General features: G+C 41.0%; 1 long non-coding RNA gene across 1 annotated transcript; it reads right to left on the bottom strand.

Annotated features, from left to right (window-relative positions):
- Window positions 1-1,658: 1,658 nt before the first annotated feature.
- LOC115303391 lies at window positions 1,659-3,855 on the bottom strand. Its single transcript, XR_003914019.1, has 3 exons — window positions 3,782-3,855; window positions 2,799-3,035; window positions 1,659-1,812 (listed from the first exon to the last, which is right to left on the bottom strand). It is a non-coding gene; the product is annotated as an uncharacterized LOC115303391 (long non-coding RNA).
- Window positions 3,856-23,321: the final 19,466 nt, after the last annotated feature.

Genomic DNA, 23,321 nt, shown 5'->3' with positions numbered 1-23,321 from the left:
GCTACTTCCCTCCCATCCCATTAGTATTTTGGACTGCTTCAAAGTAGAGTTATTAAAAATGCCAGAATAAAGAAAAAAGATTGGGGAGTAAAACACTTTCAGGAGGTCTGCTGATGTAATGATTCTGCTACATTATTTGGGAGCTCTTGATCTCAGCCTGATTTCTGCATCTGGGCACTTTTGGAGTTTGGGGGTGTACGGTCAGTGGACCAAGGAGGAGAGCACCAGTTCACCATCATGGCCCTCCGGCCTGTGAATGCTCTGCTTTCCTCAGGAGTTGTCTTGGATTGCATGAGTGGCTAGCTGAAGAGTCATTAGCTAAGTCTTTTCTGTTTCTCCAGCTATTTCTCTTTTCAAGCCCATAAAAATACTGCCTAGCCATGTTCCATATTCCGTAAAAATGGATGAGAGGGGGGATAAAAGAAATCATTAATTCTCTTTTGAAGGTACAAGACCAACACAGGCAAGCGGCACATCTCTTTGTTTAACACAAAGACTCACGTGTCGAATTCTGCACCCCTTCCACATGCACAGCCTTTTAGAACTCTGCAAGATAGCCATTTTGCAAGAGTGTGGAAGTAACAGTTTGCTTGGAGGATGTGTGGGTATAAATAGATGTGTAGACAGAAGGAGAAATTTACAGCTCAGAAATAATAGCACATGAAAAGATATAAATTAAAGGGAGACTATTGACAGAATTCCTTCTTTCCAAGCTTAAGATTTAGCTTAACCTGCAGCATCTTCCAATTCCAGGTGTTCTTCGACCAGCCTCCTTCCCCACCTAGACCTGCCTGGCCCTCTGCAGTAGGCCTCCCGGGATCTCGGGGCCCGGTGTCTATGCTTTAGACAGCAAGTGGACTTCAGGGCAACAACCACAGTAATCTCAATCATCATTTTCATTTTTTAAAGGGCATTAAAAAATAAAAAAAGCTTAGAAAGGTAAGGACAGGAGACAGAGAGACATGGAAGTGTCAAGGGGGAAAAGCTAGCCTGAAAAAAAATTTTTTTCTATATTCCCATAAAAAGCAGAGCTTTAACCCTGGGTGAATAAAATGCCATTTAACTCAAAAATCACACAGGTCTCCCATGCACATCTACATACCCACACCCTTATGCTATCCAACATCTTCCGTCCCCACATACATCCACCCCCACTGCCTCCTAAAACACCCAAAACCTGTTTGATGAGGAAGGAAAAGGAATAACATGGGAGACTTCCCCCCTTTGTAATAAGCCTTTTTCCCCCAAACAACATTATATTATTATCTTGTCACCCGTTTCTTCCAAAAATTCCACCTGAGGGATTTGAAGGGAGAGATAAACAAGGAATCCCTACCCCAGGTGAGACGAAAATAAAACAGAATTTGCCCTACCTTGGTTTGCAGAAGACAAACCTCTAGACGGACAGATTAGGGGAGTGAGCATGTTGGGAATGTCCAGTCTCCTCTTCTCGCTGGCATATCCACATAAGAAAGACGAAGGATAAATGAAAGGAAGATAATTTAAAATCCAATTTTGCGTGAATTTTGTTTTAATCTTGTGTCTTGAAGAGATGCAAATTCAAAGAAAAAAAAAAAAGACTGAATTCAAAGGTAATTCAGGATATGGAGAGCAGCTCACAATGCAGAATCCAGAGGAATTATTCCATTTGCATGTGAGGTTAGTGGCTGGGCTATTTTTTTTTTTTAATGATTCTTCTGGCAATTACTGTTTTTGATTTTTGGAGCTTTAGTGGAGGAGGCTCTGTGTAGAGAGGCTGGGGGCCGGCTCTGTCCCTCCGTGGAGCATGGTCATTCCCAAAGCGTCCCCTTCCTAAGGGGGAAAAAGAGGCGGTCAGGGTCTGATCCGAGTGTCCCCGGAGGGTGAGAAAAATGCATTCCGAAAAAGCTATCAATTCGTTTGAAGGAAAAGGGGGAGGAAACCCCGCATTTCCCACAGAGTGCACACGAGAGGAATTGAAAACAGCTGGCACCGGTCTATAAATAATTCAGAAAAGGTCTGGCTATACCATTCCTGGGACAGGCATGGATGAGAGGTGGGAAAGCCAACCTGAATGGAAGAGGAGAGAGGGAGGGAGGGAGCAAAGGAGGGAAGTGGTAAGGAAGGAGGAAGGGAAGGAGAAGCGGCACCACAGAGCAATACACACTCACACTCACATGCAGAAACACAATCCCCACTTAACTCGCCAGCAAGTGCGGCCCCCAGCCCCATCTGCATTGCTGCTGACATGTCTGTCTAGCTCTCCCCTTCGCCTTCAGCAGCAGCGCCTCCTCCCACCCCGGGATTGTGCTGAACGGGTTCTGATTGTGCACTGGGTGCACACTGGGCATTTCTTGGAAGGGGCACACTGACACGCGCGCACACACACACGCCCCCGACGCGCACGCGCCCCCGCGCGCGCACTCACACTCACCCCCGCGCACACTCACCCCCGCGCACACTCACGCCGCCGCCGCGCTGATGTGCAGCGCCCGGGGCTTCACCTGCAACGTGTCGATTGGACGGATGGTCGCGGCGCGTGGCTCTGGCCCGGGGCACCGATGCCCAGCCTCTCTGCTCGGTAAGGGGATTCACCCTCCCCAAGGACCAGAGAGAGCCCCCTACCCCTTCACCCTAAGAAAAATGTATTTAAAAAAAAAAAGCCACGTCCAAATTAGCAAGTGCTGGGTTCTGCTGGATTTAAGAGCTTCACCTAACACCAGGTTAGTTAACGGTTCCACTGCTTCGACCCTTTATCTTCCTGACACCCCCAAACCCCAACATTGAGACATGAGACTCCAAAGCGAATATGTACATACCGACTCTGAGCGCCTCGGCTATTGCAGAATCTCTGGAGAGGGGTGGCGGGTGGCCGGGGATTGAGGGTTTTCCTTTCCTGCAGAGCAGGATTGATAATCCCTGTCGGGGGCTTTGAAGTTCACGACTCTTCTTGACCAAGCAAAAGAAAATGCATTCAGACGCCAGCACTTCTGGATCGTGGTCATCAAAAATCACCCTGAGGAACACTTTGGATAGGAGCAAAGCCCCGATATTTCCTAGAGGTGAAGAAGCCGAAGGAAGTGGTTTTTGAAAAGGGGTGGAGGGGCCTTCCTTTCTCAAAAAAAAAGGGGGGGGGGTGGAGAGGCAGGAGCCCAGATTCCAGTTGGTGATGATCGGAGCCGGGGGAGGGGAAGCGGGCGGGGGCAGGCTGTGCAAGTCAACCGCGCGGCAGCGGGAGAGGAAGAGGAGGAGGGGGAGGAGGGGGAGACTAAGAAAAATGGGTATTAATCACCGGGGACGGGGGCTGGGCGGGAGAGCACAGGTTGCCTGGTCTGGATTTGGGTCTCACACCCAAAAGTGTGCCCCCCCCACACACACACCTACCTCTCATACACTGGCTCTGGTGGGGGGAGAAACCCACGAAGCCAGGGAAGATGTTTCTGCTCCCAGGCTGTGTGTGCGCGCGCGTGTCCTCTTTCTCCACACCCCCCACCCCACCCCACCCCCAAACCCCTGCACCCCCTCACTCCTATTGCTAAGACTCCGGCGGAGGCAGCTTCCCACGTCACGTGCTGGGGGAAGTAGGGTAGGAAGGGGGGGAAAGGCTTAACCCGAGTCCGTGGCGCCTCCTGCTGGCCGCAGCGGGACACAGCAGTGAGGAAGGGCTGCTAAGGGGTGTGGGGAGCGAGACAGTGCCCCCGGTGGGCGGCCGCGCTCCGCTGCGGAAAGCGTCTCCAAGGCGGAGCTGCAGTTTGAAATTAAGACCCTTGCTGCTTCCCACAAATCAGCCTTTGCTTCCTACCGGCAGGCCGTGTGCAGGACGCAGTTTAAAGCCGGGTTCTTGCCTTCAAGGAGCTTAAGATCTATTTTGAGCACGCGAGGCTGACGGGAAAACAATGGGAAACAAAGAAAGGCAAACGTAATTGAGGGCTAAATTGTATAGTACAGATAATATGTGTGCTTTGCTGAGGGCTAGCGAGGGTTCAAGGAGTCTGGCCTTCTCTCTCTCTCTCTCTCTCTCTCTCTCTCTCTCTCTCTCTCTCTCTCTCTTTTTATTAAAGTAGACCCTGCTATTTACAGACATTGAGGAGAGAAGATGATGAGACAGGTGAATAATCCTTAAATGAAATCATTTACAAACCCACGCTCTTGTAAAAGGCAAACGTCCATTGGTTTCTCTCCCTCTTAAACTGTTTTCTGTTTTAATAGCACTTATCACCACCCGTAGTATTATTTCTAATATTAACATCATCGTGTATGCATCATTTTATTCTGATCCGTTGTCTCTTCAAAGATGCAGAATATTATAGTGGGGGATCAGTTTCATATTGGTTCCATCATGAGCTTCTCACCATCGTTCCTGAGAAGCAGCCATATAAAACACATAGGCAATAATCCCGTGAAGTGGTGACACCCCGTAATTTGGAGCTTTGATCTATGTAGAATCCATCAAACCTGTTCCACGGCCCTTATAGACCAGCAGGCAGTCATAATATATCTGAACTAATTCTTCCATGGTTCCTAGTTCTTGTTAGGCTTGATGGTTGCCTCTAAGATTTTCAAGGCACAGGCAAACACATAACATTATATGAAAACACAAATACTGAAATTATTCTTTCTCAGTAATGGTACTGCTGCTTTTCTAAGACAGGGTAGGGCTGATCTTCCACCTCTTTGGAGAACTACGGAACCACTCCAGAGTTACTGTGTCCCTCGATACACAACAGCCACCTCAAGCCCCTCCGTGTGCAGGTTTCTAATTGTTAGAACATGGATTCCAGGAGGGGTGTAAGATTCCAAGAGCAAGGGCCCCATGGGACTCTCCTGAATCACTTCCTTGAGTCTCCCAGGAATGCCATTACCTTAAGAATAAGATCCAAATGCATTCAAGGGTTGACCTTTAGTCTACTTAAAAAAAAAATCTCAGAGCCCACCTTCCCCTTCCCATCCCAATCCCCTTCACCAAAATTGGGCCATTCTTTTCTATTTTTTTTTCTTCCCTTTCTGTACCCAGTAATCCCATTCCAGTCCGTTCACTTTTGCAAGTGTGGACAGAAGGATGAACTCTCAGAACCCCCTCTCCCTAATTAAGTCCACCCTCTCCTTTAGTTTCTAGCTCAAGTCCCACCTCATCTGAGGATATTTTCAGTCAACCAAGCATGCCTGAATTGATTTCTGTAACAACTGCAGGACTTGTTAAATGAAGTATGACACCTTACCGCCATCCCCCTGACTCCCACCCCCTGCATTTGAAAATGGGTAGAAGAATTTGTATGGTCTCAGCACATATGATGTACACACCAGAGTTACTACACAGCAAATTGGTCATTTGGTCCTGTGTCATGAAGAACTGGCCCCCCCAAAAATTAATACTTCCATAAGCTATTTACATTGAACCATATGAAACTACTGGTAATCAGTCCTATGAAACTGCCAATCATATGAAATAACCATTATTGACCTACAATAAAAAGGCAATTTCATAAAGTGAACCTTAAAATTGTATACTTATTTACATCTCCTGTTGATTATTTAACTACTTCAGGAGATAGACCAGCATGGGTGTTATCCATGCACTTCCAGCACCTGTTGGGTAGCAACCTCAGGAGTTCCCCTGGTGAAATTCTAAACTGGTTCCTGTACACAGAAAGCAAGAAAAGACTGAAGGAAGAGACAGCCTACTCCAGATTGGTAGGTGGCAGTTTTAATAAGCAAGACAACTTATGTACCTCGTCTTGGGCAGCCACAAGATGAGTGGATCTCAATGCCTGCCCACCAGAATCTTAAGAGTTTATGGACAGGCCGTAATGGGGTTCAGTCATGTACATAGTCCAGATGGCCTCAACCCATGACTCTCTTAGCCGTATCCTCGAAGTGGCTCTTAGGACGAGAACCAGTAGGTGGAGTGTACTTCTGAGGACAGGGAAGGAGAGTGAGTAGTTTCCAATTGCTCAGGTCCAGTTTGTGGACCAACTGGCAGTCACATCCTCTCAACGACCTCCTCTAACAGTGGTACAATTCCAGACCTGAGGCCTCAGTAGAAAAAATGTTTAATGACTCCTGGACACCACTTTCCCAAGTAGTTTCGCCAACTCTGGAAGAGCTAATTCCAGGAACCACCCAACTTGTGAGTGGAAGGTGGCATCTCTTCACCATGGCATTCTTTGCCCATTGTCCATCCAATGGGAGAGTCCTTTCTCCTTATTTCCCAGATGCCCTGTCACTCTCCTGCACTTCTCATGAGCAACATTTGCCTCCAAGGACTGCAAGTCTTGCAATAAAACTGTTTTTCAAGAATCACTCAGATTCATGAAATTTGGGACACCATTTCTCACCATTGCAAATATGTATTTCCTAACTCCTAGTCAAGAAGCACAAAAAGCAATATTCTAAAAAGACAAGATGTCAAATTATATCTCACAGCATAGTTTATTGAAGTAAAAGCCCTTGCCTGAGGCCACTAATGACACTGGTGGAAGTATTCTGCCAGCTCTCCTAACCAAAGAGGATCTTAAGGCACCTGGGGAGCTCAGCTGGTGAAGCGTCTGACTCTGAATTTTGGCTCAGGTCATGATCTAACGATTCGTGAATCTGAATGCCACATTGGGCTGCTCTGACAGCAAGGATCCTGCTTAAGATTCTCTTTCCCAATCTCTCTCTGCTCCTACCTCACTCATGTGCTCGCTCTCTCTCTCTCTCTCTCTCTTTTCCTCTCAAAATAAATAAATAAACTTTAAAAAGGTGAGGATCTCAAGAGATGCAAACCCTCTTGTCTGTGGCCTTATCAGCAGATGCAAAACCTGTGCCTGCTCAGCAAAAACAAAAAACACAACAACAACAACAAATAGTGTGGGTGGCATATATTAATCTCACAATATCTGTCACATCAAGTCCCCGGAATAGGACCACAGGGTAGGGCGTACAGTTTACAATTTGGGGTTCTTCTTTAAGGAAAAAAGTAGAAACTTTGATGTGAAAGTGGATATTTATTTAAAATGAGAAAATAAATCACAACAAATAAAAAATTCTTTGATACTTATTAATGCTGCAAAACATTTTTAATTAAACAGTCATTGTAGGGGCACCTGAGTTTCTCAGTCAGGTGAGCTTCTGATTCTGGATTACAGCTTAGGTCATGATCTTGTGGTTCATGGGATCGATCCCCACGTCAGGCTCAGTGGTGACAACGTGGAGCCTGGTTGGGATTCTCGCTCTCTTCCTCTCTCTGCCCCTCCCTCATTCATTCTCTCTCTCAAAATAAATAAATAAATAAATAAATAAATAAATAAATAAATAATTGTATTAGTTATTGTCTGACTGTTCTTTAATACTTACTTTTCTATTTTTTTTTACTTTATACTCATCACATTATGATTTATAATATCATTTCTATGGAAATAACAGAAAGAATCCAGTCTATCCTTTACCATGGTTGCTCAAAAGTTGTTTTTCATTACTAATCACTTAGACAAATTTCTTATTGGTAGTAGTACACTGTATGTTGTGTAGGATTGCAGTCAAATTAAAGAAACCTTTCCTCAAATTTCTTTGTTTCTTTTAGGTGTAAGATGTAAGGTTTCCAGAATTTCAAGTTTTCTTCCACAGTGATTGATACTAAATGTTCCTTGAGTTGATGACACTCATTTACCAGTTTGCATTATATCCAAAGTTTTGCATTACTTCATCAATGTTAGTATTTTGTCTCAAACCTGCTAGGAATTTAAATGTTTTTCCAGTGTATTCATTTGGTTCACTCCTCTTCTATAACTGGATTATCAAACAATCCAGAATCCTATCCTATTCATTATTCAAAATGTCTCTCTTCTTAAAGAATTACAGTTCTGGTATGATTTGGGGGGGAAATGTTGCAATTTGCTGCTTAATGTCAGGTTGATTTCTATTGATGTCAATGCTAATCTTTGTCTCTTTTATTTCATATGCATTAATTGTTCTATGAATTTTCTTAGTTTTTCAATAAATAAATGTATATGATAAAAGAAAGAATGCTTGAAATATGTTCCAAATAGCAGTCTATAATTTCTCACTTATTTTATTAAAATGTCCCCAAATGTCTTTCTAAGCTGCAGAGAAAAGTGGCATCATCAAGCTTTATCAACTCTTGGAAGAAACATTTCAAACGTTTGAAGAAACGTTTTAAAATCTATATTCAGGCATCCCTTAGCAGCCTAGGAAAAATTTTAGAAGCTTAATGGGGATGTACTCGTGGTACAAAGCTTGAACTGATTTCTAATGGGAAGCATTGTCCTTGGATTCTTGAAAGAAAATTCTAAGTTGTCAACTATTCTATTTGTGAGACAAATCTGAAAGGAAAAAAAGGTGCTACAAAAGACAACAGTGGGCTACAATTTCAGGATAGGTGGAGGCAGCTTTTTCTCTCAACTCGAATAAGGGGATGACCCAAGGAGCACATGATGTATGAGACTTCCAGGCCACAGTGCTGGGTGAGGGGCACCCGGAGCAGAAGCGGTCAGGAAGCTATTCCTTCATTGAGAAGGTTGGCAGCATGGGACTCCAACTGCACAGTGACTCTATGGGAAACCGATTGCATGGTGCCTAAGTATATCTCACTAAACCCAAATTAAATTATTCCCATCTCCAACCTCCATCTCGCTTCATCTCAAAAATGCTCACCACCACTCCAATGACACCCAGTGTGAGGGGAAATCAGAGAGAGTTGGCGTGGAAAGAGACGGCAATCTTAAATGATTGCAATTAAAATATGCTACTTTTGCAAATTTTACTAAAACCTTTGGACACATGATTAGGGCCTCTCCCACAGCCTTAGAAGAAAGGGCCCCAAGTGAGGGGCTGGGAATCTGAAGCTGCATTAGCTTCAAAGTCAGTCGGCCTCTGCTCGTTACCTAATGTAAAACAGGCTTCCTGGTTTCTAGAGAAAATATTCGAATTTTATCTTTGAAAAAATAATTCGTTAAAGGCTCAGTTGACAACATACATATTAATGCCTTCTGCTGAGTCCAATCCATCTTCTTTTGCTTACAATTCCTGGAGTGTACCAGAAACACAGAACATTCAATTTTAATAACTTTCACAAGCATACTAAGATCCTGATTCCACCATCATTACTCTTTTAAAAGAATCTCTATTTTGCTCTTATCATAATGATATTAATTATTCACCCCTGGCAGTCTGTTTTCAAAGGGATAGTTAGACAACCCTCACCCCTACCCCCTTGTCTGAAGACCTGCCTGGCCTCCACCGATTAAAAAAGTCTCCATCATGCACTCCATTTTCATTGAGCCTGTTGTGTACCTCATAACTACACTTCTACACATTCACATCGTATACCCAGGATGGTGTTTCTTTAATACTTCCCTCAATGGTCCCTTTCCTTTTCCAAAATATACAATGGGGGCAGAGAGAAAGAAGAGAGGAACAAATAAGACTTTCAGGGAGAAGAATCACTGAATCCAGAAAGTAGATGTAAGTTGTAATATGATAGTAAGTTCTCTGTTTAAAAAGAGAGAGAGAGAGAGAATTTGCATGGTGTTATTTCTAGCATCACTCAACTCCTGCAAGAACACACCCTGAATGGAAATAACCCCTATTAAGCACAGTCAGAGTTGGCACGGCCTTATTGGGTTTTTTTTTTCCTGCTCCAACATACCAAGGATATGACAACACTTTTTCTGACCTCAATGACTTTTTTTTTAAGAAATCCTTTAGAATCTTGATATTTTTTTAAGTTTGTTTATTTTGAGAGAGAGAATCCCAAGCAGACCCTGCATGGAGCGTGATGCAGGCTTGATCCCACAAACTGTCAGATCATGACCTGAGCCAAGAGTTGGACACTTAACCGACTGAGCTACCCAGGCACCCCTGGAATCTTAATTTTATCTACCTGAAGTGGTTTTATTTTTTTTTCTCTTTTTCCATCTAAATACTAAAGTGGATTCGGGGAATGGTCTCTCTTCTCACCGTTTTTTAATGTAAAGAAGATGCTTCCTTGGTGTTTCACTATCAGATGGATCAAGCTTCTTGGGAAATGTGCCCTAATTTCCTTTACAACAGATAATATGGAGAAGGCATTCTGAAACATCTTCTTGCAGGAGGCAGTCAGATAATGATGCAAATAATAAAACAAAATGGAGATAAATTTTGTATTCCTCCTCTCCCAAGTTCCCTCCTTTCTCATCACATCACACCCTGAAGTTTTGTAAGGTTTTTCTTGGTAAGCCACGTATCCATTCCCCCAATATTGTTTTTCCATTTTAGAATCTGTCTCCTTCGATGTGGCCTTTATTCCTGGAGACACCACCTCTTCTTCATGCTCCCTTCACAGTCCTTTTATCCTCCAGAGTAGCTTTCACTGTGGGTGACTTCTGCCCACTTGGCACTGCCCCTCTGCCCCTCACCTGTCGCCCTTCCCATTCACAGCCAAGAGACCTTATGTAGAGCCCAGTGACAGGAAGTAAGGACAAAGCACAGGGATCTCCTGTCTTAAATAAGGGAAAGAAGAGCCAGTAGGGAGACCTGGACAGGCTGTTCACAATCACGTGTACAGACACCGGTCACACAAAATAAACATGAAATTGTGTGAATTAAGCTGGATCTTATTAAGCTGCATCTCACTGGAGAGCATGCACGCACACATGCACGCACTCACACACACCCTAGCATGTTGAAAGAATTCTGAGGTATCAATCTGAGGCAAGGGTGGCCATTCCTCACTTGTCCCAAATCCACACAACCACCCAGAGAAGCATGTGACATAATCTCCACCAGGACATGGGTATAGGGTTCATTTGTTACTGCGACTCTCCCAACTCCCAGTGTGGCTCCTGAATGAATAAAGGTGTGAATAACTTCTAAGAGGACCCTAAGAATGAAGGCAGTAAGGATTCAAAGAAGGATCCTCTCTACCTCTGTAAGAGCTGCATTGGAGTGACCCTGCCTGAACCCTCCCCAGGCTCCCCACTGCGGGACGGACTTTAGTTTAAACTCCCCTTTGACACTCTGGCTCCTTCACAGTCTGATCCCAACTTCCTTCTTCTCTGTATCTCCTCATAACACGCATTCATTTTTTTATTTTGTTTGTTTTTTTAAGTTTATATATTGGGGGGGAGGGGCAGAGTGAAAGGGAGAGACAGAATCCCAAATGGGCTCCTTGCTGATAGCCGGGCTCGATCTTGTGAGCTATGTGATCATGACCTAAACCAAATAATCAAGAGAGCCAACCAACGGAGCCACCCCTGTATTTTGTTTTTAATTTGAGATGTACTTGCTGTTTAAATTTAGATTTTCGTTTTATCAAAGTTATGTAAGCAAAGTGCAAAATAATCAGGTTGTCCAACACTAGTCCTCTGACCTCCCACCACCACCTCCTGCTCCCTACAGGCCGCCGATTTCAGTTTTTTTTGTTCAAACTTCTGGCACTCACCCTCACAGCTCAAAATGACACATTGACATTGCTACTCTTAATTGTTGACGTTCTACTATGGAAGTAAGAGTTTGAGTCTCTTTCACAAACAAAAACAAAAACTAATGTACCACATATGTAAACATTTCCTACTCTCATATTCTCCAATATGTATATATCATAATTCTACTGAAATCAATATTCAGAGTTTACAGGTGTCCCATAAATGTCCCTTATTAGGTTTGGTAATCCTGTCTCTTAAGTCTCCTTTAATCTAGAATAGTTTCTCCGTCTTATTCTGTCTTTCATTACACGGACATTTTTGGAAAAATTGGGCCAGTTATCTTACAGAATACTTCACAATCTGGAATTGTCTGATTCTATTCCTCATGAATAGATTAAGTATAAATATTTCTGACAAGGTAATATTGCATTAAATTATCAGGAGGTACATAATGCCAGTGAGTCCCATTATTGATTATGGCAAATGTGATCATTGATTTGGAGGTATTTACCAGATCTCTCAATTTTAAAGGTATATTTTCTTCTTTGTAATTATTAATTTAAGACTGTGATCTATGTTCCTGTTTCTTCATAACTTAAGAACAAAGAATATTAAAAAGAAAATTTTAAACTGAGAAAAGTTTGTTGTTGGTAATGGTATTAGTGCAGTAACTATGGACAGAAATAAAAATTATATATAATAATATATATTATGTACACTAAAAATAGTGTATATATGTATACACACACACACACACACATATACACTGTCCACTAAAAGGAACTAAAAGCAATGACTTCCCAGTAACAATGAGCACACAAGGCACCCAAACCCAGGTTTCTAAATACCATTCTCCAGCAAAGAAACCAAAGATCCCTGGAGAAATGACTGATTCTGGGTGGAGTCAGAGAAAATACGAAGTGAGCCCAGAAGATTTTGTTTGGCCTGAAAGCAGGGAAGTGGCCCTAAAGCTAGCAGAGACCTGTCAAAAGGACATATGATCCAGCTGAAAGGATTTCTCCCTGTTAGAGTTTGGGACTATTTTAGCTCGAAAAAGAATAATGACCATATTGATTACGAGACATTAAATAAAAAAGGCTCTGTTAGTCCATAGGGACACTCAAAGGAAATGGTGGTGGGCATGGGGAATAAAAGCTCTTCTTTAAAAATATTCTAGCTAATAAATGCTGAAGAAATAACAGAATCAGAGGCTCACCACTTTACAATCTCCAGAGTAACCACTGATGATCAGTGAGTCCTAATAAATGCTTTTTTGATGATGATATTTGGCAAGCCACAATTCTACAATGTGCTTATTCTTAACCTATAAAAATTATTATGCCCTTTTTCAAAACTTCAAAATGTATACTCTCTCACATCTTACAAAGACCTCTTCCTCTTCATCCATGTTTACTCGTACATTTCATAAAGCCTTCAAAATTTCCTTCTCTGCAAAATTTTTTTCTTTTATCCATTGGTAGATTGCTGTGAGCACTGATTCATATATAATTTAGTGACTGAACAAAGAAAAATCCTTTTGCTTCTATTTAGGAGTAATAGCTGAATTTCTTCTTTTTTGAATAAAAACACTTTATAAATTTCTTTTTACAAAATGCTAAAGCACACCTCAAAGTTAGTTAGGTGGTTTACTCCAAATTTTAAAATACTAATTCAAAAAAACATTAACCAAACACTGTCTATCTGTAAAGCAGAGTGCTAAGTACTGTTGGAAAAACTAGAATAAGTTAAACACATCTCTGCCTTCTAGAAGTTTAGTCTAAAGAAAGGAAAGCAGCATTCATGCAATGAAATGATAAATGCAGAACTATTTTAACTCCAATAATAGAGCTAGAAGTAACACGCTACAACCCTGGAAGTAAGACCCACTATTTCCAAAAGAACGTGAAGGACTGCTGTAGTGGCCCTAGTCCACCATATGCTCCTGTACCACCCCTCTGCGACGTAACTTTCAGTGCTCTCTCATTGTGGGAGTGGCATCCCTACACCTTGACTTTGGGTTTGGCAGCGTGACTTTCTTTAACCAACAGAATGAGGCAAAATTGGTGGAGTGTCAGTTCCATATGTGGGGCTCAAGAAGCCTGCAGAGTTCCGCTTGAGCTCTCAAACCTGTGCCATTGTCACAAGAAGTGTGTGTCTAAGCTAACATGCTTGTCCTAGTAGGAAAGAAGAGATGGGCAGAACAAAACTAGACACCATAACTGAGCCCATCTACTTCAAACAATCTCCAGCCAACCCCTAGATCTGTAAGCACAGGTGATTAATGTTTTAAGCCACTGAGTTTTAATGTGGTATATGGGGCAGCAATTTGATGGCAATAGCTAACTGCTCTGCAGAGGGATGAAGGAAAGCTTGCACCCAGAGGATGTGGAATTAGCTCTGAACTTAGAAGGAGTGGACCTGTTTTTTGAGCTGTGATCTACACACAGCATCATATTGTTTTCAAGTGTATAGCATGATTTGATATTTGTAAACATTGCAAAATGGTCACCACAATAAGTCTAGCTGACATCCATCACCACACATAGTTAGGATCTTTTTCTCATGATGAGAACTTTTAAGATTTCCTCTCTCAGCGACTTTCAAGGATACAAAACAGTATTATGAACTACAATCACCAAGTTACATCAGACCATTCTAAGTTGAGGGAAAGCATAGGCAGAATCTCAGAGGCATATTCAAGTGATAGCAGGTGATGGATACAAAGGCAAAGAGGAATGTAGAAAAGGCTCTGGAGCCTATTGGATTCCATAGTAAGGAATCTGCATTTTATTTTACACTCTACAGTTCTGAGGAAGAGAGGAATTTGATGGGGCCTAGACTTGTGGAAAATAATGTTAGCAACAATTTGGGCTAAATGCAATGGAGAAAAAGGAATCAAATTACAAATGATTGATTCCCTAGGATGTACTGAGTGCTCTACCTTAATTATCTCATATAATCTCTCAATAATCCTATGAAGTAATTATTGGTGTCCTTTCATATAGATGAAGAAAAAGACATAATGAGATTAAGTAACTTTTCCCAAATCTCACAGCTGGCAAGAGATAGAGCTGGGGTTCAAGGTCAGGGTGCATGACAAGAAGGTCAGGTTGTATCCTCTTTCTACTGTGGTCATTCTGCCTCCCGAATATTGGATGCAGGCAGACAAATTGGGAGGCCATTGCAGTAGTAATGAATTATGACAGTGGCAAGGAGAAAAGAGAAGAAGGGATATATTTTAGAGAGACTATACGGTTGTATTTGTTTATTTATATTGCGCAAAATAAAACTGCCAGGATATAGCAATTGGCTGAATATGTCTGCTGACAGGGCATGGTAAGAAGATCCCACACTTCTGAGCAGGACTAACTAAAGTATTGTGATGCCATAAGATAGGAGATAGAGGAAAAGCAGGTTTGTTGGTAAGAAACCAGACATTAGGGTTTAATTATCACCTTAGGAAGCTTTCTGATTGGTGGTAATATTAATAATAACTCTCACTGAGCACTGTTCTTAGTGCTTTGCATAAGTAATTCCCCCATCCACACAACAGCCCTGTGAAGTGGGTGGTACAGTCCCATGTGACTGACCGGAAGTCTGAGGAATTGAGAAGTTAAAGGACCAGCAGTGATGCCTGTGTCTAAACCAGGCAATCTGGCTCTAGTGCCACATTCTTGACAACCGCACTCTTGAATCAGTCCATGATGGTTCTTCCAACAAGCCAGAGCCCAGTCCCAAGAACTGTGTTAGTCAGAATATTCTAGGTAAGGCTGCCTTGAAGAGCCCCCAAACAACAGACGCTTATCGCAACAAAAGGTTACTACTTGCACTTTCAAAATCCTGCAGATTTGAGCCAACCTTCCACACCTAGTTCTCTGTGTGTTGAGAAAATGTTCTCTGTGGCCTCAATTTCAGGTCACATCCACGTCAAAACGTACCACCAAGATATCAGCCAAAAGAAAGAGGGATTACATTTCTTGAGCTGGCAGTTAAATGTTTCGTCCTAAAAAAAAAAAAAGAGAGAGAGAGAGAGCAATCCATCTCATTCCTGCCCATCCCACCAGTCAGAACCAGTCCCCACCACCTCTCTGGTGGTGGTGATGGTGGAGGGCACTTAAGGGGAAGAGCACTGGGTATTGTATGGAAAACAATTTGACAATAAAATATTATGGAGAAAAAAAAAAAAAAGAACCAGTCCCATGGCCAAGCCCAACTTCATGGGAGACATGAAGGGACCATCTTTTCTAGGGCAATTCTATCTAGAGGGAGTGGAGCCATAAAAATTGTTGCACAGCAGTGACATCTACTTCCTCAGCTACACAGCTTCTTGTAACATGACAGTAATTAGACATTTGGGTCTTAAATTCAAATTCAAGTGAAAGCACTATTTTGCAATGTATTTGGATAAGCAGATACATATGTATAGAGCCTAATCTCTGCCCCCATCTTCTCAGAATCCAGGATGTTTATGGTCTGTTCCCTGTTACCGCTCCCATTCCTGTCCAAAGAGATTGAAAAGATCAAGCGACATAATCCATATGCTGTGCACACTTCAAAGCACAATGCGGATTGTATCATTCTATCTGATGTTAGGCTCTTTATTTACCCTCAGTTATCTACTAGCCAGTCATTTGATAGTCATGGAGCACCTAGACTGAAGGCATTCTATGAGGCACTGTGGACGATACAAAGTGATTTACTACTTATCCCTGCCCTCAAGCAATTACAGTTGAATGAAGAACCCTGGCTGTGTCCATGAAATGTTAGTAGATAAAGCAAAGCAGCAGAAAACATGTGGCAATGAGCACTTCTGATCGAAAACACTATTCTAGAGATCACTGAAGAAAGAAATGTGGGAAGTTTTGAAATGTTTTTTGTTGTTGTTTACTTATTTGAGAGAGAGAGGAAGAGAGAGAATCATAAACAGGCTTCATGCTGTCAGGGCAGAGCCTGATGCAGGGCTCAATCTCACAAACCGTGAGATCATGACCTAAGCCCAAATCAAGAGTCAGACGCTCAACCAACGGAGCCACTCAGGTGCCCCTGAAATGGTTTTTGGAGAGTATCTTTTCTCTTCTTTTTTCCCCTAAATGTTTCTTTATTCATTTTTGAGAGAGAAAGAGAGCCTGAGCATAAGCAGGAAAGAGGGGCAGATAGAGAGAAAGAGAGAATCCCAAGCATGCTCCACACTAAGCACAGAGCCCAATGCAGGCTCAATCCCTTGACCCTGGGATCATGACCTGAGCTGAAATCAAGAATTGGATGCTCAACCAACAGAGCTACCCAGGTGCCCCATTCCTGAGAGCATCTTAACAGTTCAAGTGCACGAAGTAGCCAGGGGTCAGGATGGTGAGAGCTATTGTGAATTGAAAGGTATATGTTCTATCAAAAGGCTTTCAAATCCTGGGGAGAAACACAAACACTGTTAGGGATCAAATAAAATACAACTTCTTGGGCATTATCTGTTTAGAGAGCTTCCCAGAGGGATATTCTTGTGTTGGCCGATGGCAAATCCTTATCTTTTTCTATGGGCAAATTTCAGACAGGACAGTTTATGGACTAGACAGAAACAGGGAAGATTGGAGAAGAGTGGTTTTCAGAGCCTCTCTGTTGTCCCCGAGAAATATTGCCACAGGAGAGTTTGCCTGGTCCATCGAAACTAGTCAGTATGATGCTAACACGTGAAGAAATGAAACACAATTTGCCTAAATTATCACAAATTTCAGCTTAGTCAGGTCAAAATTAATAAAGTTTCTCTGTACTTTGAAATCACATTTGATGGCATGATAAAAGCTAGATCTAAAAGCCTAACAACTATCAAATAATGTCAACATCTAAGGGAAGAACAGGAGGGAACACTGAAGTACCATGATTGCATAAGGAACAATAGGTTGGCTTAATTAAGACCTTCTGAAGATATATGCTATCAAACTATGGATTTTTCTGAGTTTTTTTTAAGAGTGTACATTTACCCTTGACTCTAAGACTCTCAGAATTTAGTTAAGCAGAACATCCATTTTTATGTCCTATCTTGCCCTCTGGCCCCTAAAAATGGCGCCTAAATATGAACTATTCAGCCTATACCTTAATTCAAAACTGCTAGCTACTAGTGTCATTTTTTTCAATCATTTATAGGTGTATATGTCTGTATTTAAATTTTATGTAGTGGTAAACATGTGATGTTACTTTTATGTTTTACTTATTTAAAGCTACTTTTTATGTCATTTGCTAAGTATCTACAAAGGTCACACATTTATCAGGATAAAGGTTATAATTTGTTAATCCATCCCTTAAATTGTGTTTCCAATTTTTCAATATGATGAATAATTTGCTATAAACATCTGGGTAAAAATAATACCTTTTTTTCTCTTAGAAATATTTACTCAGGCTGCATAACCAAAAGTGAGATTATTGATCACTGAATACTATCATATTTATTGCTTTCATTTCCATTTTTTTTCTAGGAAGATTTTATGAGTTTGCAAAATCTAACTTGTACTTCTTTCTTTCTCTACAGCCCTGCAAACTTGGTATTTATTATTTTATTTACATTTGTTTATATAGCATATAAAAAGGATCATTCCAGGGCATGTTGGTGGCTCAGTCAGTTGAGTATCTGACTGTTGGTTTTGGCTCAGGTCATGATCTCACGGTTCATGAGTTTGAGCCCTGCATCGGGCTCTGTGCTGGCAATGCAGAGCCTACTTGGGGTTCTCTCTCCCTCCCTCTTTCTGCCCCTGCCCTGCTTGTTCTCACTCTCCCTCTCTCCCTGCCTCTCTCTCTCTCTCTCTCTCTCTCTCTCTGTCAAAATAAATAAATAAACATTAAAAAATTTAAAAATAAAAAAATAAGGATCATAGCCTATGGTCTTTAATGTATTTATCTATAGCTTTGATCAAGCTTATTGACGTATTAGTCATTCTTTCTTGTGTGCAAATGGTTTGCTCCTCTTTGGCTAGTCATTCTGTGGAAAAGAAATAATAGCTTTCTACATCTATAATTATTCTCTTTACATTTGTAGATCCAAATTACATCCATCACACTTATTTTGAAATGCATAAAATCTTAATTTTGCATAAAATCTTAATTTTGAAGAGTTTTCTGTTAAGAAGATTTAAAAATGTTTATCCCAGAAACACTTATAGAAATTTCTAACTACCATATTCTAAACCCCTAAGAAACTGATTCACATTGGCCTAAGTAGTCTTGATTCAGTACCAAAATTTTGACCAATTCTAACTTTCCTTCCAATGTGTCTTTCTTTTCCTTTTATTTCCCTCCAATGTGGCTTGATTTTGACTTTGGGAATTACTCAGGCAGACCAGGACTACAGATATTGAGTAAGACTGGACCTGATCCAGAGCCAGGGTTTATGCTTTTATGAAGTTGGTGAATATAATGTAGGAAAGACATGCCTACGGTAGCTGTTCACAGATCATATGATTTATAGTACCACATAGTAGCCTGAATCCAGACGATTATTCTGAGAATACATTAGTGGGCCATACTTCCAGAAGCCATTCCAGAGCATCTAGGCCAAGATCTCAGCAGAAACAAAGACAAATTAACATTCATAGTAACTGAGCACCTTTGAGGAAGGGCCACCTGTTTCTTTTTGCAACAATATTAACTATCTTTCTTTTTTCTGACAACATTAGTTATCCACCACTCTCAAGTTAAAGAAACAAAAGCCTCATCTTGAGAAATCCCTTCAGCTTTCTGGAAGCTTCATTTTGATTATGGAAAAAATATTGCATCGGAAGTTCACTGAAGTGACATCACCTCTGCAATTTCCTACTGAGTTCCTCTATTGCTATGATTTCAAACAGCGACTGTATGATTTCCAAATCTATGCGCTAGACCAAAACTTTCTTCTGGACTTGAGATCCACACTTCCAAATGTTCTGGAGACTGCTACTACAGTGTACTTAGGTTCTCCATTTAGGCACCGAACACTCAACATGTCCCACACTTATCCATAGTCTTTCTTCCCTCGCCAAACCTGCTTCCCCCATATATTCCATAGACTGAGTAACATCAACATTCGCCCAGGTGTCCAAGCCAACATTTCAAGAATGAATCTGGCTTGTCCCTCTCACACCTCTCTGACAAATTCAGTCTTCCTTGTAATTGCCTCTTAGATGCTCTTGAAGCATCCTGTGCTTCCTCACCCTCATTGTTTCATTCCAAGCTTTCCATAGCTTCTGCAATTGACTCTTAAGTGTTCTTCCAACTTGCAAACTCAGTGGCCTCTCATCCATCTAGCACACCACACCAGAGGGGTCTTTTAGGACCATAGGATCAAGGCACCTCCCATTTTAAAATTATTTAACTCATCCTTCACGGGGTAACGTCTAAACCACCTAGCATGGCACCAACTTTCTTAGGATGTGTGTTACTTGCAAAATCCTATCAAAGGGCAGATAAAGACTTGGACTGTTGATTCTACAATCATGATGGATTATACTAGATCACTCACACGCTCCTCACATGTTCACAGCCCTATAGTTGATAACACAGATCTTATAAGACTAAATGGAAATAGGAATGCAGCTGATGGTTGCACCCCAAGTTTCTCTCTGCTCTCATCTTAGGAACAGAGAGTTAGACTCTCTAATCCAATCCCTATATGTTTTGGAGTAGAGGCTTATAAAATGCTACATAAATTATAATGAGTTCACTAACCCAATAGTGGATGTGTTTATCAACACATGGAGCTTTAATGTTGTGGTCATTTAATATGTTATAGATATTAAAAATGCATTGACTGTATCATGGTCATATATATATCCAAATTACACAGCACAAAATTCTACTAATTGCAATGACAAAGAAAAAATCAGTGGGCCTTTAGATCAGTTTAAGCTTGCAAGGAAGAAGAAAAAATCCTTAAAAACTGGTTAAGTGTTTTGTCAACTTTTTTTTCTTGAGACAGAGAGAGGGAGAAAGAACATGCCAGAGAGTGCACACAAGTGGGCGGGAGGGAGGGAGAGAATCTGAAGCAGGTTCCCTGCTCAGCCCGGAGCCTGGTGTGAGGCTTGATCCCATGTCCCTGGGACCATGATCTGAGCTGAAATAAAGAGCTAAACTCTCAACCAACTGAGCCACCCAGGCACCCCTTGTCAGCTTTTTTGTACTTGCATAATCAGGCCTCCAAAATGTATTGCTAATTTTTCTTTTAAGATATTATTAATTTCTGCAAAGCAAAACTGCCTTTACCCTCCTCAAAGTTTATTCTAAGATCACTTCCAAGACTTAACTTCTGCCTTCCCCACTTAAATAGTTTTCCATCTTCCTGTTTATTTTATTAAATGAAACATATGCAAAGAACTATCCCATTCAAGGACCAGAATAGGATAAAATTCTTCTTGTGCTTAAAATAAAAGTTCATATTTTGGATATTCAGAGGCATCTTTCTGATCATTTGTCTCTGAACACACCACAGAAAGACACATAATAGAGGCCTATTCTATATTTTCTAGGGTTTTCTTTATTCTTGCCATTTTGCCTTTTTTTTCTTGTGCTCACTCTAACAAGGCAGGTGGTACATGGGATCTGAAAGAGATAAACTTTCAGGAAAAGTTGGTTGACCCTGACAGTGATGTTCTCTCTGCTCACTCCCCCTCTGGATTCTCCTGTCCCTATTGTATTTGAGGACGGTCTCCCTGTTTATGCTGAAGAAGGAACGCCACAGAGGGCTACTCGACTCCTCCATGGTGTCATGTGTCCTGAGAATTCTAAGAATTTGCAGCAAAATCTTTCTAGAATATTTTCTCTAAACTTCAACCTCTATTTTACTCTTCAATTGGTGACTTGAGGCTCAATTTTTTATAAAGATGTAATTTAAAATTGTACCCAGAGCTGAAGCTACCTTCGAGGCTGAAGGTCACATTTTCATTAAAAAGGATGTAAATGTGCACTAAGAGTATTCAAACTATCCCTTGATCCTGAACACTACTCTCTGTCACTTTTAAAAATTATTGTCTCAGGATGGAGGATATTATCTTCCCAGTAATTCCTACTCACTACACACATGTGGTATGAATAATAACGAATAAAGAATGTTATAAAGTCTTCTCCAAGCATTGTACATTCTACATATGCTTAAAAATTTTAGCGTTAATAATTCCTGAATGAAGGCTTATAGCAAGAAATGGAACCAACATACTTTAGCACCATCCCAAGGTTTGAAAGCCTTGTAACTTAAATATAACCAAGCCCAATAGAAATATTAATTCACATAAGTTTTATAAATCTATTCATCATAATATTTTCTTTTTAATTTCTACATTCAATAAGTAAGTGTTGATCTGATAGTAATTTTAAAAAGAGAGAATAAAAAAACATAGGTGACAGAAATAAAACAGTTGGCAGAAAGGACAGCTTTGGGCTGGTACACTAAATTAACAAGGCTTCAAAAGTGCCACAATTTAGGGTGATACTTACGTTTAATTATTAAGGCCATGTTTGAAAAACAAACAATAAATCTTTTCTTTTTTTTTTTTAAAGTAGGCTTCACACCCAACACAGACCCTAACACCTGGCTTGAACTCACAGCCCTGAGATCAAGACCTGAGCTGAAATCAATCAATGCTTAACCAACTAAGCCACCCAGGAATCCCCCAAAAATCATTTTTAATCATGGGACAATGTGTGCAATTTTTCTAAAACAGGTGATGGAAAATCTGGTTCTGGCACTGTTTTAGTGAATGGTGTGAGGAAAGCCATTCGACCTACTTTTGCTTTTAGAATGTTTTCAAAAGAAGAATTAGAGCCACTAGATCTTTTTCCTTCTAGAAAAGTGAGGTGCTGACAAAAATTCTTTTTTTCACTTTCTTGTGCAATCTTCTGAGCCCCAAAGTTATTCAGACTCAGAGAAGGAAAAGAAGACTGAGAGTAGACTTTTTTCACATTAGCTTAGAGGTCTTCCTCCCTTCACGAACTAACTTCACTTTAATTTGCCCTTCTAAGTCCTCTCATATACTTTTCTTTGTCCTTCCACCTTCAAAAAAGTTCCAGTTGTAAGAATACCTTGCAATGAGCAAGAGACATACCTGGAAGAAAGGAGCCAACAAATCCATGTTCATTGTTGTATCTAGTTCACTAGATACACTTGCTGTGTTCCATGCTCTGTTGAGAAGTAGAAAACAATCACCAAGTTTATCAGTTCCAACTTGGAGCTGGAAGTTTCACATACTCTCCCAATGGCTGGACGTGCCTCACTAGCCCATTATCTCTGTAGGCATTCCTAACTGAAGACCTAAGTAGATCAAACCGGCAAAAATGGGTTCCCAATTCTTGTGCTTTGGGCTAACATTCCCAGGCATACATCCTACCTAGAAAACATCTTTCTGGATTGCTTCCTCCCTATTCCTTAGAGAAGTTGAATTAATAACAATTTTTAGAACTCTCAGGTTAAAAACATATAAAACTCACCATTATCTTGTCTAAAATAGTCTTTCCTAATATCTTATGTCTCCCTATAGCTGAAGAAATAAAGATTTTTATTATATTTAATCCAGAAAGCTATAAAGTAGGCTAGAATTTTTTCTCTTTGATTTATTTCTCTATGCCCTGCTTATACCAGGCGACATTGGGTTTGGGGAAGACAAAGGAAACATAAAATAGGGTAAGTCAGGACTTTCAAATTCTTTGAAATGATTGTTCTAAATATTATGTTTCTCCCCACCCTCCCAAAAAAACACTTATTCATTATGACTGAATATAAATAAATTTCTGATCTATAAATAAACATTTCCCAAAAATAGTCTTTGCATCTTTTTTCTTTTAACTGAAAAAGCACCACTCTTGCTCAGTAGCATGGATTCAAAAATGTTATGATTTAAGAAATTGGGGGATTCAATGGGTTGTTATCACACTCCAGTATGTGTAAGTTACTCCTGAGCCATTAAATAGATGCTCCTGGAGAGAAAACGCATC

The sequence above is a fragment of the Suricata suricatta genome, chromosome 10 (assembly GCF_006229205.1).
Source record: "Suricata suricatta isolate VVHF042 chromosome 10, meerkat_22Aug2017_6uvM2_HiC, whole genome shotgun sequence".
Classification (NCBI taxonomy): domain Eukaryota; kingdom Metazoa; phylum Chordata; class Mammalia; order Carnivora; family Herpestidae; genus Suricata; species Suricata suricatta.
This window is presented reverse-complemented; position numbering and strand designations above follow the sequence as displayed.